Source organism: Echinops telfairi, unplaced genomic scaffold (assembly GCF_000313985.2).
Source record: "Echinops telfairi isolate 266 unplaced genomic scaffold, ASM31398v2 ScPeMD7_7424;HRSCAF=8462, whole genome shotgun sequence".
In the NCBI taxonomy this organism is placed as follows: domain Eukaryota; kingdom Metazoa; phylum Chordata; class Mammalia; order Afrosoricida; family Tenrecidae; genus Echinops; species Echinops telfairi.
In genome coordinates this window covers 11797606-11811106 of record NW_022111324.1, presented here as the reverse complement: position 1 = coordinate 11811106, position 13501 = coordinate 11797606, and the positions used below count along the sequence as shown (strand labels likewise).

The 13501-nt window shown below is 40.2% G+C and overlaps 1 protein-coding gene across 11 annotated transcripts in view; it reads right to left on the bottom strand.

Moving 5' to 3' along the window:
- The window catches only part of PRRC2C (proline rich coiled-coil 2C), a 67888-nt gene extending 54788 nt beyond the window's left edge, over positions 1 to 13100 (bottom strand). For all 11 annotated transcript variants that reach the window (XM_045298254.1, XM_045298260.1, XM_045298255.1 and 8 more), the window contains exon 1: positions 12919 to 13100. The gene's annotated coding sequence lies outside the window, so the exon portion shown is untranslated. The remainder of the gene's footprint in view (positions 1 to 12918) is intronic.
- Positions 13101 to 13501: the final 401 nt, after the last annotated feature.

The following is a 13501-nucleotide window of genomic DNA, read 5'->3' as shown; positions in this document are numbered from 1 at the left end:
GGACAAGGTCTACATGTGGCCTCCTCCCTGGGGGACGGACAGTGGAGAAGTGGGTGAGGGAGACGTTGGATGGGGTAAGATATAATAAAATAATAAATTATAAATTATAAGGGGGGAGCGGGAAAAATGAGGTGGCACCAGGGGCTCAAGTGGAAAGCGGGTGTCGTAAGAATGATGAAGTCAACATATGTACTAAAGAGCTGGACACAGATGACGTATGTACAGATTGTGATGAGTTGTATGAGCCCCTAAGAAAATGATTATCTAAAAAAACAATCTGGCAAACAATTTTCTCTGCTACTGAATCTTACATCCTGTTATATCCCAGCATATGTGTATGTATGTTTTATTTGAAAGGGGTAATGGTAACAAAACTGGTAAATGTTATGTAGAGCATTTTAAAATATAATAAAGAAAGAAAATCCTTTCCAAAAAAAAAAGGTTTGGACTTGATCATGCTTCCAATGTACTTAAGAAATCTAAATCTTTAAGGGCTAAGGGCCACTTTGCAAATAGTCTTTTAAAATAACAAGTTCCATTCTCCTTCCTCTGTTTAAGGAAGAAAGAAAAATCATGATCTTTCTAAATTCCAAGATTCTAAGTAAGTAATACTGGTAAAGAAATAGATTTTTCAAATAAAATTAGATAGCACATGTACCTTGAAAATTTCAACAATGCACATGAGAGTTTCAAATGTAGATAAGAGCTTCAAAAAATTAATGGAGAAATCACATTTTCCCATTTTGAAAAATCTTAGATTTTTTTTTTTTGATGGATGGATGGATGGATGGGACGGACAAGTTTTTAAGCCAGATTGTTTCCAAAAAGTCTAAGGGAAATTTGGAAGGCAGCAGTTCTTTGTAAATCACCACTTTCAAAAATGATAAGTGAATGGTAATTAATAAGATGGATGTCATAAAAGGGCAGGTATAATAATTTGAAAATTTGTGAATATAGCTGAGTAGTTTCCATATCTGCAAAAGGAGATTAGCTATTGCTTCTAAAATTTCTATACCAACAAAAATTGTAAAATTCTAGTTACCATCACATATGGTTTAAAAGGTTTTCAATGCGAAAAATATTACTTATAGTGAGATCTAAAAATCCATAATATTTTTGGAAAACACGTTTAGTAACTTTTCAGAAACCTTCAAATTACTAAAAAAAAAAAAAATCTCCTTCTAGCTACCAGGGAAGAGGTGGGGAGGTTATCTTGACTTCTTGGAGCTTGGTTTAGCAAAATTTAAAGGAAGATTTGGGAATGAGAAAGGTCGCTGGGGAATTTGTGCCTCAGGTTCTGAAACGGACCAGAAAACATGCCATGCTTTCAAAGAACAACTCTGAAGGGACCCAGACTTTTGTTCCCAATGTCAATCAGCCTGTGGAAGATGCCATCATCACCTTGCTGAAGGGAAAAACAAAAAGCTCATCAAGTGAAATAGAATATCAAGACAATGCTCATTTGGGTTTGTTTGTTTTTTTTTATGTGAAAGGGATAGAGTTCATTCCACCAGGTCAGACTGTTAATCAAGCTTTCTGTTTAGTGGTTCTGAAAAAATTGCATAACAGTGTGTGACCAAAAAGGCCTGATTTGTGGCAGACGGGACTGGTTTTGTCACAACAATGCACCGGCTCTTGCAGCCATCTCAGTGGGCCAATTTTTGGCAAAAACCAGCATGCCTCTCTTGCCCTATGCACCTGACCTAGCTCCGGATGACCTGTTTCCATGAATGAAGAGGGACACGAAAGAACAGCGACTTGAAGAGAAAAAACGAGGGAGGTGCTGTCAGCCATCCAAACAGATGAATTTGAAAACTGTTTCCAAGAATGGAATCACAGATTTGACAAATGTATTGAGTGTAATGGAGAGTATTTAGAAGGCAATAAGTTGTTTGGTTTAAAAAAAACAAAAAAACATAGCTTTGGTGGGTGGAAATATGCTTTTCTGGGGGTGAGTGTGTGTGTGTGTGTGTGTGTGGGGAAATAATCCCCCTATCATCCAGTATACCAGGTACTGTCAGGAAGAGATGGAGAACAGATAAGCTGTCCTCATTCACTGAGGGGAGGTTAAAGGATTTGGAAATCTGAGAAGGTTGGGAAAGATTTCAAAAACTGGGAGACTAGTAAAGACAGCCAAATAGGAAAACAAAGCATTGACATGGATCTCAGAAAGCTGAGGCCGAGTGATACCAGTACCCCCAAATCTATGCAGAGTTTTCCCAATATCCAGCAGCACACCCAGGAACGGAGAGTAGTGGGAAACAAAGAAACAGCTGGATTGGATGCATACGCAATTGCCACGTGGATGAGCCAGGGCTGAGGGTTGTTGGCTCACTCTGGTACTGCCCCTGCCACCACTGCAGCTTAATGCTCAAGCAACCATGTGTGAGGAGAAACCTAATGAGGGAGTGAAGATGGTGAACGACCATATAAACCAGAAGCGGGCCGGGTGGGGTTGGCTCTGTTGGCCAGTTCAAAATCAAGAGGCACAAGCTCCTGAGTCTACCAAAAGCGAAAGGGCTTGTCAATGTCCACCAAGTTTGATGGACAGCGAATTAACACAGACACCCCAGTCCAGCTCGAGATGGAGGATGAAGGCAGGACTGACATGTTCCAGGAGCAGACAGGTGACACGTGGGTGGCTGGAGGCCTCTTGGTATGGATCCCACAGTAGTGTCACCTGTCCTTGCATTTGTGATCCAGTAGTAAACAAACACATGTCAACACAAAGGAGTCTGAGGAAAACTCAAGGATAATCACCAATTACTGCAGCAACTCAACACCATTTCTGCAGGGATTAACCTACAACTGAAATTGGGCCAATATAAATTGCTATCATTGCTTAGGTAAAATGTGTTGCCAGGTTTTGGGGGCCTGTTTTGTTTTTATTTCCCCTTCCAGTAACACGTTTGCTCTAAGCCTGTGGCCTACCTATCTACAGTATTTTCTGTGGGTGGAGATCTGGCCCCAAGTGTTGTGGTCCCCCGCCCCCGGCTGTTGCATCCAATCATGTAGGTGCCTCACTGGCTCATGCACACTGCTTTGAGTGCTGTGCCTGGGGGTGTGTTGGGGGTCCTGATGGAGATGGAAGAGATTTCACTGGCAATTTGTTGTAGGCACAGTTTATTAGGTTTTACCCATATATTGCAAATTTTAGCTTTGTTCAGCACCTGATAAAGTCAAAGGGAAGAGTCTAAGATGCTGCTTAAAAGGCAGACAAGGGAAAGCCTGGGGGTCTTCCTTAGTGTGTCCCCGCAGGGCTCTGTGGCCTAGAGACCCCACTACCACTGCTCACGGCCCATCTACCGGGCAACAAATGCAAAACCCAATTGACTGCTCCCATTTTATTCATTTAGGACAGTGGTTCTCAGCTTCCTACTGCCGGGACCCTCATGTTGTGGTGACCCCCAACCATAAGATTATTTTCGTTGCTACTTCCTGACTGTAATTTTGCTACTGTTAAGAACCCAAAAGGGTTGCAACCCACAGGTTGAGAACCGCTGATTTAATTCCCCTTTGGTCACAGTACTATGGTCTCAGTTCTACTATTTTTTTCTGTTGAGTAATTATGATCTCCACATGAAAAGATCAAATTTGGAGTGTAAAAGACGAACAAAACCCATCAAAAGATGACTTCATGTAACCTTTGTGCTGTGCTGCTTTCCAAATCCTTATTGAATTTATATGCATTAATATGGCAGTTTCAGTTCTGTGAATTCTTTGGGGAGCTACACCAGTCAGTTACAAAGTCTCATCATATCACCCGTTGTCCCTTCAGTAAGGTTCATTGCTGCTCAATGGCCATTCTCTGCTTTTGTAGTCATTTGGCAGTGTGACATGACCCTTCATGACTTGCTTGTGTGAAATCTTGATGAAAATACTGCTTCCTTTGCAGTTTGCTATGTGAGCAGAGGTGGAGTGTTTGTTAGCTCTGTTCTGTTTCTTCACCATGCTGTACATTATTTGTTGTCCTTTGCTACCGTAAACAGTAAATATAGTTTGGTAAAAAGAAAACAGTTGGAGTGAATCAGAACCGTGCCAGAGACGTGTAAAGAGTAAGCAAGGGAGATGAAGATACAGCCAAGAGAATAGTTGTAGTAAAGTAAAGCAATGGAGAGAAAAATGCAAATGAGAAGAGAATGAGCAAAGTAGAAAGGACTGGTGACTTCATTAATGAAGGAAAGCTCTGCTAATGGCACAAATCACTGAACGCTACCATGAGTCAGGTGCATTATGCATTGCTATGTTTATTTAATGTAAACAATGAGAAAAATTTCCTCAGTGCAAAAGACAGGAGGTTGTGGTCGTCTTGACTGTAAGGTTTCAAGACATTTTCAGGGGTGACAGAATTTACTGAGTGTGTACACATGATATCATTTCACCCACACCAGAAAAATGATGAGAAATTGTAAATGACAGCAATCTGAAAATAACATGTTGATGAGGATGTGGATTGGAACCCTATCCATTGCTGATAGAAAAACACAATGATACGTTTCTCAAAAAGTTAGGCACAGAACCACTACTGATCTAGTTATATATCCAAAAGAATTTGGATCAAGAACACAAGCAGAAATTTGTATATCAATGTCTGTTGCAGCATTGTTCATAATAGCTCAATGTGGAAAACAAACATCTACCAACCGATGAATAGCTAACCAAAACATGATAGACAAATAATAGATCCACAAAAAGAAGCGAAGTCCAGAAACATGTCACAATGTGGGTGAATGAATCTTAAAAACACAATGAGGGAAATAAACCAGTCACAAAGGGTATATAACCCCACATATATGAAAGAAGCAAAGCTAGGGACCAAACTTAATTACAAAGTGATTACCCGAGTTGGGAGGGAAACAAAAATGGAATGTCTTAGCTGACTTAACTTAGACAGCAATGAGTTTCTGCTAACATTGGTGCAATACTTGATTTTTGCATGTAATGTATTGTACCACATATACAAGGTCTCAAAAGTTCAACAGAAAAATTAAATGAAAAGATAATGGAATCTTTTCATAAACATTTTTAAGCCCCCTCATATAGGAAACTACAATGCAAGTGTGTTGTGGGTGGGGGATAATGATACAGCATACAGTATTTGCTTAATACAACAGCCTGGAAATGGATAGTGGTGACGCCCGCACAACATGAACATAATCAATGTTATACATATAAAAAATGGTTAAACTGGAAAATGTTACATTTTTATCACTAAAATTTTTAAAAGATTTTAAAAGAATAAAAAAATTTAAGTAAAAAATATAATTTAAATAGAACCAATCCATTATGGATTGTAAAAAGGGGGAAATGGTAATTTTATCATTCAAATGTAAAGTTTCTATTCCAAACAAAAAAGCCAAAACATTTACCATGCTTCCTATGTCCAGGCCAATCAAAATAAATAACATTTATAAACCTTCACAAACTATAAACCTTAAAACATTAATTTACTTTTAGATTTTGAACTTGATTTGAACATATTAATTTCCCAAATTTTCATGTCTTTAAATGCAAAACAAATCAAAATCACAAAATATTTGAAGGGGAAAAATAATGATATATCTACTTAAAGGTAAGAATCTTTAAATGAAATAATGTAACCTAATACAATGTAGCTGTGATGAAACATACAACTTTCAGTTCATAAATGCTTCCTCTCCCCCCACCCTATTTTATCATGATCCCAATGTACCTTACAAATCTGGCTAGACCAGAGGATGTACACTGGTACAATAAGAACTACCGTGTTTCCCCAAAAGTAAGACATCCCCTGAAAATAAGACCTCCCCGAAGCTACCATAACTCTGACCTCTGGACCCTAGCGGGCGCCCCCACACAGCTCACTGTTGGCTGCAGCACAGCCGGAGCAGGCAGGATGTGCGAGTACTTGATACTGTAGGGTTCACAGTTTGTCTGGTTATGCTGGTTTGTGATGACAACTACAACTGTACCATATACAGGTGATAAATTTCCTTTTTTGTTGTTCAACAATAAATGTGTACCGTATTCTTCATGGAAAAATAAGACATCCTCTGAAAACAAGGCCTAGCGCATCTTTGGGAGCAAAAATTAATATAAGACACAGTCTTATTTTCGGGGAAACAGGGTAGAAACACAGGGAATCCTGGACAGATGATCCCTTCAGGACCAGTGCTGAGAGTGGTGATACCAAGAGGGTGGAGGGAGGGTGGGGTGGAGAGGGAGAACCGATTACAAGGATCTACATACAACCTCCTCCTTGGGGGATGGACAACAGAAAAGTGGGTGAACGGAGTGGATAAGATATGACAAAATAATAATAATTTATAAATTATCAAGGGTTCATGAGGGAGGGGGGAGCAGGGAGGGAGGGGAAAATAAGGAGCTGATACCAAGGGCTCAAGCAGAAAGCAAATGTTTTGAGAATGATGATGGCAACAAATGTACAAATGTGCTTGACACAATGGATGTATGTATGGATTGTGATGAGTTGTATGAGCCACCAATAAAATGATAAAAAGAGAAATAATGTAACTTAAATACACTAGATTCTGCACTTTTCAATGTCTTTTGCCAATAAATTGGATAAAAATTTGGAATTACCATCATACACATAAAACAAAAAATCCAAACCCCAAACTCAATGCCATCAAGTTGATGCTGACTCAGAGTGACCCTACGAACCTACAGGACAGGATAGAACTGTTCTGAGTTTCCAAGAATTTAACTTTTTACAGGACTAGAAAGTACCATCTTTCTCCCAAGCAGCAACTGGTGGTTTTGAACTGCTGATCTTACGGTTAGCAGCCCAACTTGTAACCACTATGTTCCCAAGGTTCCATCAGATCTGTGCCTTAGATTTCTCTTAAAGAAATCGTTTTTATAAAGCAGTGTTACTGCTCCATTGTCTTATAGACACAGGCAAAATGGTATTTCACAAATGCAGAACATATAGCAACCAGTTGAAATGAAGAGGTCCCAACTCTGTGGCAGCTTATGAAAACTGTTACTTTAAAAGAAATCTAAGGCACAGATCTGGAATTATATGATGAAACCTATGAGAGTCTGATCTAAGGAAACTCGTGTTTTTCAGGAGGCATGCAAGTTTTCCACTTTTAACAGGGTGCAGCCATCATTTTTGCACTACTCTCTAGTTAGTGGAATATCTGAATTGTCCTTCTCTAACATTTTCCACCTTCCACAGGCTTTACTGTAACAGTTCTACTAAATCAGCTTATCGCATTATATCTCGATATATATTGTGTTAAATTCTAGACTTCGCCAAGACAAATCTTACAAACAAATTAGACTGATTACAAAAGAAAAACTTTCTAATTGTTCAGTTTATCTTTCCCCACCCTCTTTATAGGATCTCCAAGCCCTCGGTTTTGTTTTTTTGTGAGCATACAAATACTCTTGTGTAGACATACTTTAACTGTTCTGGGGTGGGGGTGGTGTGTGTGTGTGTGTGTGTAAGGCATAGGCTGGTGTGCTTCTTCCATGTGGGCTTTGTTGCTTCTGAACTTGATGGCCGCTTGATTACCTTCAGGCCTTTAAGACCCCAGACGCTATACTTTTTGATAGCCAGGCACCATCAGCTTTCTTCACCACATTTGCTTATGCACCCATTTGTCTTCAGTGATCCGTTCGACACCCCGTGATCACACGGGTTGATATGTTGTTCCATGTGGGCTTTGTTAAAGCACAACTTTTTTTTTTTTTAAAGCACAACTTCTTAAAGGCAACTTTACTTTCTGCAAAACCAGTAATGCTGATTTATGGGAAAGAAAGGAAGGCATGAGCTATAAATAACTGCTCATCTAGCATTATGGATTATTATAAATCTTCCAAATTGTTAACAGCTTTTCAAATTACTCAAAGGTTTGCCTCTTTATGTTTAGGGTGAATCAGCACTTCCCAACCACTGGCCCCTTTTCTCCATAATTGAAATGTCTGCCCTCATCGACTGTCTTGCTTTTACCTAAAGATTCTCATTAACATAACTGGACTATTTTTTCCCCTCCTTGACCAGAAGACCAAGTAATCAGCTTCTCTTGACTGCATTCCTATTCAGAAGTAGAGATGCTTTCCTGACTCTAAAATGCCAGAAGACTAATTTAAAGTTGGGAGATGCTTCATATTTCTCCAAAAGTTACACAAAACTGTTTCTTAGAGGATACTAATTGAAGCATGGGACACACACACACACACACACACACACACACGACATGCTGCAGTGAACATGTTCTTATTCTAATTGTGGTGAGGGCTAGAAGAGTAAAACTCAGAACGGTACTGTAAAAAATATAACAAAATTTCCTAAATGTAAATAAAAAATTTTAAAGAGCAAAACTACACCCCATAACATAACCAATATCCCCTTCTTCAAACACATTTCAATACCTTCGTTTTCTTGATCTACACATAAAATCCCTTTCTGTCCCCTTTCTCTAACCTTTGGAAGTAACTGCATCTCCCATATCATGTTACCTCAGTAAAGATCTACTAAGCTTAAAGATTGACATTAAAAGCCACTTAAAATCCTGATCAAACTAAAATAGTCATATTACAAAAAAAATCTAAATTTTAATTCATCAAAAGGAGGAAGCATAATCTTTATTTTCAACAACTTAAATGATCTGGTATTTTAAGTTTCAAACAGTTAATGTGATGTTTGCATACATCTAAAATGTAAATGTAATGCTGGCCCTATGTTAATAACTGAAAAGTGACCAGAGGATTTAAACCTAGTCCAGAGCTCTTTTTTAGAGTACTGTACAGGTAATCTCCACTTCCCAACAATTGACACTTGACGTTGAATAGTATGAAAACTGGCCCACACTTTAAAATGACTGAACTAAATTAAACCTTATGTGAACAAATTCTTCATCACAATCACCTTCACTTAGTGCACGTAAAGCATAAATTTTACATAAAGCTTTTAAATCAGTGAAAAAGGCTCCAAGCATTGTCTTCCACTAAAACCCATTGCTGTTGAGTTGATTCAGACTCTGGTGACCCTGTAGGCAGAGTAGAACCGCCCTCAAAGGTTTTTCCAAGGTGGTGAAATCTTTACAGAAAGAAATTGCTACATCTTTCTCTTGTTCTTACACTGAAGTAGGGCTAAATACCTAAAAATTTGACTTAAAAGAGACTTTAAGAACAATTCCTGCTAATATCCCTATGACTGAGACAGCATTCAACGAAAACCTAAAGAAAAGGAAGCCTTATTCCCTCAGGTTAACCATTCATCCACAGTATGTGAACAACAATAACTTTTAACATGAATCTTTAAGAATGTGAAGAATGAGAACCAAAAGACATATAGTCCTCCTATTGACTATCAAAAGCCTGTTGCTGTTGCTTCTGACTCGTGGCAACCCCATGCAGTAGATCTGTCCAATGGGGTTTTCTTGGCTGCAATCTCAAAGGAAGCCGACAACCAGGCTTTCTTCTGTGGTGCTGCAAAGTGGATTTGAACCACCAGTCAGGACAATGTTAAAAAACAAGGAAGAAACATCTGATTCAAATACACCTCACAATGCAGATTAATCACATAAACTATTTGAAAGTGTCTATATTACTGTGATGGGTAAGTAAAGAAGAGAAATGACAGGGTATTCTCTTGCACCAGTAAGATCACAGCTACTGAATCACAGAAGTGAGTGTTTCCTTGTGTCTATCCCTCATTTATTCAAAAACACACAACACACTCCCAGTACACAAAAATGTTTGTCCAAGTTGATGAGGGGATGGAAACAAGTTTAGTAAGGGAAAACAGACTAATATTGGAAAACAGACAAGTATACAGAAATTTACTAGATAGTATGCTATGTACATAACACTCAGCAGTGTTTTCCTAAACTAGAAGCGTTTCATAGACGTTGATTATATCCCACCCTCCTGTTGTGTACAGCAGCACCCTACAGGGGTGAGTACATTACATTGACAGTAATACTTTTATTGCTATTTGTGTTCAGACAAAGGTTTCCTGTTGAAACTAAGTAATAGCTTTTGTACAGGGAAATACATGCACAAACAGGCCTCTAAAACATGACTGGCATTCTACTAATCTGGAGGAAATGAAGGACTACAAACATAACTGTCAGAAAGATCAATTTATAATTAGCCTTTCTAAGGAAGAAAAAAACCCAACAGAAATTTACTACAGTTATCCTATATTCTGATGGATGCATCAATGGCAACACTGAATTTAAACTGTTATGACTCAGAAAGCGGTAATTCTTGGACTTCTAAGCATCACAGTTAAGACTCAGTTAAACATGCACTGTTACCTTTTTAATAAAGTGGCAAGTCTCATTTTCCTCAGTGTATTAGTCATGAGTGTTAAACACACTTTTGAACTTCCTTCACTGGAAGAATATGTTTCTGTAACAATTTGTACCAGTACATTTTAATAATGATCGATCCTTGCCTTCTAAAAATATTCTAAATAAATACCATCTGAAACATAAGTTGCCCATTGACTTACAGACTGAAGCCGTGTCTGTGGGGGGAAATGAGAATATGACTTAGAGGGAGAGTGGGAAAACCCCAAGATATTTTGCCAGGATGGTAGTAAAGTAGGGCTGGAATGAACCAGAATGTCATGCTCTAATTCTAGTTCTGCCTATAGAGCAAGAAGAAGAAATCCTTAAAACACGAAACCCATTTGAGTAGTCAAAAAAAAAAAAAAAATCAATGTCTAATGTCTTCTAGGGAAAAAAAAATCAGGAAAAAGAAAAATTGTTTCTTAAAAACCCAAAGAACACACTCCATTCAGATTATTTATAAATTACCTACTGCTTGGAGAAAATTTTCTTTTACCAATATTCTTCCTTCCTGCCTCGAACATTAATTATTAATCTTTTATAATGTTCTGAGCATAGAAATCAGTCCTTTATGTACATTTTTTAAAAAGGCTAAAACAAAACTGAGGGAGGTACTATTATTCGCACTTTAGAAATGAAGAAATATTCTCTATATGACATAAGCCTGATCTGATACAAAAATTTTTTCTTTGATACTATGGAGCTAGTTTTTAATTATCTCTATGCACTCATTTGGCCTTCAGATACAAGAAAGTACATATATGCACATTCCCACTTTTTCACACCTTGCAACATTTTAATCTTCACATGCAACATTGTTCATATACTGATATAAAACTAAAAAGCAAAGTTACCAATTAGTAACCCTGTAACTTATTTCATTACTAGAGATCATAAAGTTACAAAGAACAGAGAAGCAGTATGAAGCCTTAGGGCATCTGTAATAGGACCCTGCTAACGGTTCTCTTTATATAAATTTCTTTCTCCATTCGCACCTATATAAGGTTTACTGGTTTTGCTTCTCCAAAGAACCCAACCTAAAGCAGCATCCCCTGTTTTAGATAACCTGGGTTTGAATCTGCACAGGAATGAATGCTGAGTGACCTTAATTTCAGACTTCATTTCCTGATCTGCAAAATGGGAATAACAATAGCATTTTGCTCATATGTTTGCTGTATGTAGGGTTAAAGAAGATAAAACATACAAAGGGCTTATTACTGTGCTCTGTAAGCAGTCAATAATGGAAACACATAAACCAGACCCCACATAAAACATAAATAGCTTATCTTCTGAAAATTCCATTACAGGAGAGAATGACCATATTCTAAAGAAAAAAATAACCCAATCTACTCCTAGTTTTTTTAAGGAATGAAGGTATTTGGGCTGGGCCAAAAAAGATGCTGCAGTGAATCTGTAACACAAAAATGGCTCAAGTGCATCATTCAAAAAACACCAGTATAAGAGGTTAATGCTACTTAAAAAATACTGAAATTAAGCAGGCAGGTACTTAACATAATCCTACCTTTTTCATTTGCCAGAGAAAGCTAATAAACAGTTAACATTCAAGAATGCTCTGATCTTTCTTGTGCCTCCCAAAGGATAATCTACCCCTAGAGACCCCTACCAAAGTATTAAAGAGCCCTGGTGGGGCTGAGGATAAGCGCTCAGCTTCTAAAAGGTGGGGCACGTAGCTCCCAGAGAGGAAGACGAGGTACCTTACTTCACAAAGATCTGCAGCTTTGGAAACCCTAAAGTGCAGCTTTGCTCGGTCCTCCATTTTCACTGTGAGTCAGAATGGGTTCGACTGCAAAGGGTTTGGTTTGGTTTGGGTAGTTAGTTAAGAATCTACGAACCTAGGCTGAAGACCGACCAACCAACCAACCAACCAACCAACCAATGCGGAAATCCGGGCAGCTTTTTACACCAGCAAACATCAGGCATGTCGGACATCTCCAAAAACCCTACATCATTTCAAAACCAATATATCTCCCTTTAAAGGGGCTTAGACACATTCCTTTCGTGCAAAGAAGAAAGGTTTTATCGGTGTCCCTTTTTTCAGAGCGGGCTTTTTCCCATACACTACTATACGAGTATAATGCACGACCTCGAGAGCGAGCGAGCGAGCGCTACAGTGGGATCCACCACGTCGGCTAGGGGATGGAGCGGCCTATGGTGCAAAAATCCCACTCGGACCCTCTGGAGTTAGCAGCACGTCCCCAGCGGAAGTAGGGCTGGCCAGGATTCCAGCTCAGTAGTGGCCCGATGGGAAGCTCCCTTCACTTACCCGGCAAAGCGGGCCAGCCCCCGTAGGGCCCGCGCCACGTCTAGGTGGGCACAGCACCCAAGAGGCCGAGACCCCGCTGCAGACCACATGGGACCCGCCAGGCTCCCGTTTCCCGCTCCTGACCAGGAGGCCGAGACACCACCACGCCGCCCCCGCCCCGGAGATGATGGTAGCCAGAGAGGAAACAGGATGTCAAGACCCGAGGCCTTCTCGCCGAGTTCCAGGGCCCAGGAGCACGACAAAACCCCAGGCCGCCCGCCTCCCAGGTCTTCCCGACCGAGCCGCTTTGATCGCGGCCGCGCCGCCCTGGCTAGCCTTCCTTACCCGCCACGGTGTGTCCAGCCGAGTGTCTGCGCAATTGGCCAATCTCCGCAGGACTCCAAGCAAGGGGAAGGGTAGGGGACACCAGGCCTGGGGAGGGGGGGCCGGAAGGGCCGCCGGCCAGAAAAGTCGAAGCTGCGGATGGACAAACTGCCAAAGCACTTTCCCTGCTTCCAGAGAGGTAGAGAGCTAGCGAGAAAAAGAAGCAAGATGGCGGCTAGCCAGCCCCTACATACTACGTCATCCCGCTGCGTACGCAAGGCGAATCTCCGCAAGACCGCCCGTCGGCGCGGAGCGATCTGGATCACGTGACACCTCCGTGGCGGCCCAACCCGCTACTCAACGCTGGCGGAAAGCCACAGCGCCCCTTGCTGGGAGGAGGGGGCTCATGCAACTAGAGTTAGGCTGCAGGGCAAAGCCTGCCCTGACCCACTCTCCGGAAGTCTTGAATTGATTGCCCTGACAGGTTCGCGTAACTCCACACAACCAGCACTTTAGTATCTTGTAGGTAGGTGTGTAAATTGGGTCAAGCAGCAATTTGACAGATGCTAAAATTAAACTATGTATACTCTTTATATCTTAAATG